General features: G+C 36.8%; 1 long non-coding RNA gene across 1 annotated transcript in view; it reads right to left on the bottom strand.

Annotated features, from left to right (window-relative positions):
• Positions 1-747: 747 nt before the first annotated feature.
• The window catches only part of LOC118407768, a 5,911-nt gene continuing 1,089 nt past the window's right edge, over positions 748-5,569 (bottom strand). Inside the window, exons 3-4 of the long non-coding RNA XR_004830183.1 lie at positions 1,926-2,008; positions 748-1,497 (exon numbers count right to left, since the gene is read on the bottom strand). This is a non-coding gene — a long non-coding RNA (uncharacterized LOC118407768). The remainder of the gene's footprint in view (positions 1,498-1,925; positions 2,009-5,569) is intronic.

Here is a 5,569-nt window from a genome sequence, read left to right as displayed (position 1 = left end):
TAACCATGGAGATATATAGCCATTATTAAGCACACAGCTTGTTATATCAGTGTATAGCAATTTAACCCATTTGATCATATTGTGTCCAAAGTTTACAGTTTCTAGTACTTTTAGTATGAAGGAGTGTTCGATACTATCATAAGCTTTTTTGAAGTCCAGAAACATCAACAATCCCGCTTCCTTCTTTTTATCGTAATAATCTATTGTGTCATAAATACGCCTGATGTTTGTCCCTATATATCTCTGTTTAACAAATCCTGTTTTTTCTTCGTGTATTAGGAAAGGGAGTAAACGTTCAATTCGTAGTGTAAGTGCTTTGACATATTACCTAGAATTCCTGTCGCCGCACATGCGTCCTGACTAATGTGAGAAGGCTTAGAGTCCATTGATTTTCTTTATTTTCTTATTTTCATCGGCAGCCCCCCCTCCCCCTTTATTTATGCCATCCTCACGTATACATCCAGGGCTATAAAAGATAATGTTATTGCGGTCTATCTTCCACAAAAATGGCCTTAGTCTTTCAAGATCGGTATCAAGAAATCTCTGCCATTCGACAATGTACACATGAAATTGCATACATGTATTAGTTTTGGCATGCATGTCTTATCTACTGCATAGTTACATTTTATCCGAATAGACAGAAAAAAAATGTCAATAGAGTTCCCTAGTGCGTCGTGGTCTTAGTTGGTAGTTTTTATAACATGTGTTATAATTGGTCAAGAAGAAAAAGAAGTGGGATGAAAACTATTTATTTTTTAGCAGCAAAGCTTTATTTGACCTGATTTTCTTCACAGTCTCTAACAAGAACAGGTGATACCGACTTTATACCCCAAGACCCAAGACACCAAGAAAAACTCGAAAATACAAGGCACAAACTAGCCTCTGGATCGGATACCATGTGGAGTATAGGACTAAACAATAAGCATTTCGGTTTTTTAACAAGAGCAAGATACAGTATAGCTACAAATACGTCTTCATAGTACTTTTTCAAAATTTGAAATAAAGCATAATCCTACAGTGTTACCATATTGTCGATTTATGAATTAAGATAAACATAAAAGTGTCAAAAATAGAAGACGTTTACACTTGTCACAAAAATGAAATCGATACATCTTCATTGACATAACATGCATTCTCATAATTCCACCAGGTGTCATTATACCGCCATCTCAAAAAAACGTTCATATAGAGGTCTTCGCAAGATTGTCTTCAACACCGAATGTTAAATATCTTCAATGTAATAGAATTCAGATATTTAGGTGTTGAAGACAATCTTGAGAAGGCTTCTATAACAAGGTTTTTTGAGGTGGCGGTATAATGACACCTGGCGAAATTATGAGAATGTATGTAACTTGTAAGCCTGATTTAAAACTGTAGCTATGCAAAGCAGTCTGTACCTGGAATATCTCAGTTTACAACTTATTTGTTAGAACGAACTAAAACTAGCGTGTTAGTGTCGGCCACACTGGTTCTACGCTTGTGCTGCTTTCATTGAGACTGTGGAAAGAAAAGAACAAGAGAAAACTTAATAATTTGTACAAGATGTTCCGTTCTCAAGGACTGTTCAGCTGTTTACCCTATAGGCTTCAACGTGCTTTCCTTCTTCAAATTTCAAATTTCAATGTATTGAATTTTCAAAACCTCGTAAGTCTAAATCATTGCCAAAAGTGAAACGCCAAACTCTTGTTTTGAACAGAAAATCAAACATAACAAGATTTATTAGAAAAAAAATCTTTAAACATTTTGCCGTTTGGTGATGATTGGACAACCTATAAACCGCATAAAGAAACATCAAACGATTGTTCATGTGAATATCATGAAGTAAATTATAGCTACACGTAATATATATAGAGTACACTGTAGTCTTCTTTTATTAGATATAAGTGTATCAATGTATTTCTGTATTAGTACTTGTCAACACGCACCGCTTTGTCACTCTACTTATGCAGCTTTTGATACACCATCTGGGCTTCCATTTTCCCCAGTATCTTCGCCACTTCGCGGGCCACTGTAACGAAAATGGAACGGCTTTAATACCCATCCAATACAAATCCGCATTCGATTTGAGAAGTTACATTATCGTACTGTGTTATGTTCAAACAAGGAGCTTTCATCAAAGATTATGAAGGCTCCTTGGTTTATGTTTTGTAAATCTGTACCCCTTCGACGGTGCTGGAGGACGAGCAGTAACGTGTTCAATTTTATCGAGAAATGCACATTTCGTGACAAATAAAAAAGCATCAACACAACACCAGCAAAACAAAAAGTTACTAATCAAAATATAGTATAGAAACTTAACCCTATTCAGACCGGGCTTTTTTGGTCATCCCTGGACGGGGGGGGGGGGGCTTTTGAGGCCCTCCACTTCTAAGTCCTATAACTCTTGAACGACGTACCGTAAGGCCACCAAATTTTTAGGACATAATGTCGACGTAATATTTAATAGACAAATGACGTTTGACGTTACGTTGACGTAAGATGACGTAAGTATGACGTCATCAATTTGATTATATTGGCCAAACCCATGGAAAAAGGGAATTCTCAGAAAACTTCAAGTTATGCTACAAAAATGTAACAACAAGTGCAGATAACATAATAAGAATGTTTGTTACGCCTTGCGTTGCCAATAGCAACATCAATGACGTCAATATGACGTCAAAAAATGACGTCATGCACATCTAAGATACGTGTTGGGCTCCGCCATATTATATCCACCACCTTGCTGCCTGGTAAAGCTGCTGCTGTTTTCTCATGGTTTGCAAGAAGCATGGTATGGCCAAGGTGTAAGTAATAAGGAAGTATTTTTTGAAATCTTTAGAAAAAGGTCCAAACTACAGGCAACTCAAAGATGGAACTATGAAGTTGAAAACACTAATAGGCTAGACACATATTGCTTAATCAAAGACAGATTTAAGACAGAAAAGTATCTGAGTGTTATTAATGTTTTTAATCACAGAAAGGCACTAGCACAGCTGAGATGTGCTGCACATGGGCTAAGCATAGAAACAGGTAGGCATACTAATATAGACAGGCAAAATAGATTATGTCCTCTATGTGAGGAAGGCATCATTGAAAATGAATATCACTTTGTAATGGAATGCCCATTTTTAAATAGTTTGAGAATACAACACCTGCCAAAATATTACGCCACACGACCGGACCCACACAAGTTCAAGGAATTAATGTCTGGTCCCACTGTAAGTTTGACAAGAAAGCTTGGAAAGTTTATTTACAAGGCCTTTGCTTTAAGATACAGCTATATCAATGACCAACAACCGTTTCTGTCGTCCTTGTCTACTTAACCTTTGTCCTCCATATGTTTTTGATTTATTTTGTGTCAATGTGCAATTACTTTCATTTGACGTAACTAATTGAGAGGACTAATCCTTGTATGGTTTTTGTTCTTTTGATTTATGTATTCATTGAGCTATTGTTGTATGTTCCTTATAAGTTCATGTCCTTATCAGGTTTTATGATTTCACTATTGTTCATCGATGTTGTACAATATTATAACTATGATTTTGGTTCTACCCTTATATGGATCATATTTCATTTTAATTTAGGCACAATTGGCCGCTTGTTTTATTGATTTCATTTGTAACTTGTGTCTAATTATTTATGATTTCATTGTCCTGTTGAGTATATGTTTATACCTACATGTATGTTATGTTGCTATGGCCCATTGGTGGCAGAAAGCAAAATAAAGAGCCCTTGGGAAAGACCTTGAATTTTTGAAATAATTTTTTGCAACAAATAATCACAAAGGGCAATGGAAATAGACTAAATTCATTCATTTAGATGGTTTTTGATGAAAAAATACTAGGTAGTTTCAAATTTTAAGGGATAATTAGCGTGCTATTCTTGATCTGGCCATTCGGTCCGCCATCTTGGATTTGGGGCTGATGACGTCATCAAATTAGCATAATTTATGCATATATAATTATGAAAGATATGCTAGATAATATAAGATTTTATTTATGTAATAAAATTGCAGCAATATAGCAAATAAATGTGAAAAATACATTGTTAGAACCAAAAATAGTGATTTTTGGCAAAACTGCCTGTCAACAAACGGTTGCCATGGCAACAAGAAAAAAGGGAAAATTTGTCAAACTTCCTAAAATTGTTGCCAACAATATTTCAGGAAAACTCATCAAATTTGGTGGCTCTAGCGTAAGCGGTTCTGGCGTTATAGGACATCGAAGTTAGCGCGGGCCTCAAAAGCCCCCCCGGTCTAAATAGGGTTAACTCAGTCTGAGCAATCGGTACCAGGAGAGAATGTCGATATACTAATTTGGTAAATGTAAACTTCTTCTACGATCTTAGCTGAAATGCGTCAGCGGTCTTCGGGCAATATTGCAGACACCCGCGGCGCTGTCCAGCCACTGTATTATTCACCAATTATCAACAAATACGTGAAAATGACGACTAACAAGTCTCATGCAAATTTCTAAAAGTAAAGACTGCTCATTAACGAACAAAATATTTCGTCGTCGAAATGCCCGACGAAGGGGCGGGGCAGTCGGAATAAAGCCTTTTGTTTAGAGTCAGCGGGGTTGCCGGGAGTAAACGCGTTTACAGACGACACGAGATTTTTTAATTAGATAGCTACACGCGTTTACAGCTCATTAGTGCACGAGATTCAATCGCGATTTAATCGAGATTTGCACGACTTTTAATCGCAATTTGCACGACTTTTAATGGAGATTAAATCGCGTGTAAAACGCGTCGGACCGGAATATAAACGTAGGCGATACTGTATGTATATTGTTAGCCAATATCTATTGGAGAATTTGTTTGCACGTAACCAGTCTCAGATCTGTGATGCATATGATTCTACCAGATGATCCTACTTTTCCAACAAAATTAGTAGTCCAACCAATGCGGCAGCCAGAGCTGTTTCTTTAGACGTTTTTGCTTTCCATTTCCATTTTACTGTACGAATCGAGTGGAACACTGGAATAGGACAAATGTCGCGGACTTTCCAAACAACGCGTGCGGCTGGTCTGAAGAGACTCCAAATGATCGTGTTTGTCTTTGTGGTTTCCTTCTAACATCGACTATCATAATTCCACCAGGTGCCATAATACCGCGTCCTCAAAAAATGATGGTATAGAGGTCTTTCCAAGATTGTCTTGAACACAAAATGTTAAATACAATAAATTTAATACAATTTAAATATTTACGTGTTGAATACAATCTTAAGAAGACCTCTATAACAACGTTTTTGGAGGTGGCGGTATATATAATGGCACCTGGTGGAATTTTGCGAATGTATGTTACCTTCTATCTGGTTGAAGAATGCTACGGAATGCATTCATGCCGAACAATGAAACCGTACTGACTCAATCACTCGCACGGTGCATGAACAACTCCATTGCGTACATGGCGTTCGTGAGAGAAGATCATTAGAAAATCCCTACACCGTAGTAAAACTTTGTAATTTTGTTGTCTTTAATTATATGTGATCTCTAGATCTGAATCTCGACTCTCCACAATGATCTTAGAATAAGAAGATAAGGCAATACTTAAAAAACATGTACAGGTTGAACCACTACACTCTCAGATA

Source organism: Branchiostoma floridae, unplaced genomic scaffold (genome assembly GCF_000003815.2).
Source record: "Branchiostoma floridae strain S238N-H82 unplaced genomic scaffold, Bfl_VNyyK Sc7u5tJ_1457, whole genome shotgun sequence".
NCBI classification, from domain to species: Eukaryota; Metazoa; Chordata; class Leptocardii; order Amphioxiformes; family Branchiostomatidae; genus Branchiostoma; species Branchiostoma floridae.
The sequence above is the reverse complement of the archived record's forward strand: the minus strand, read 5'-3'. Positions and strand labels throughout refer to the sequence as shown.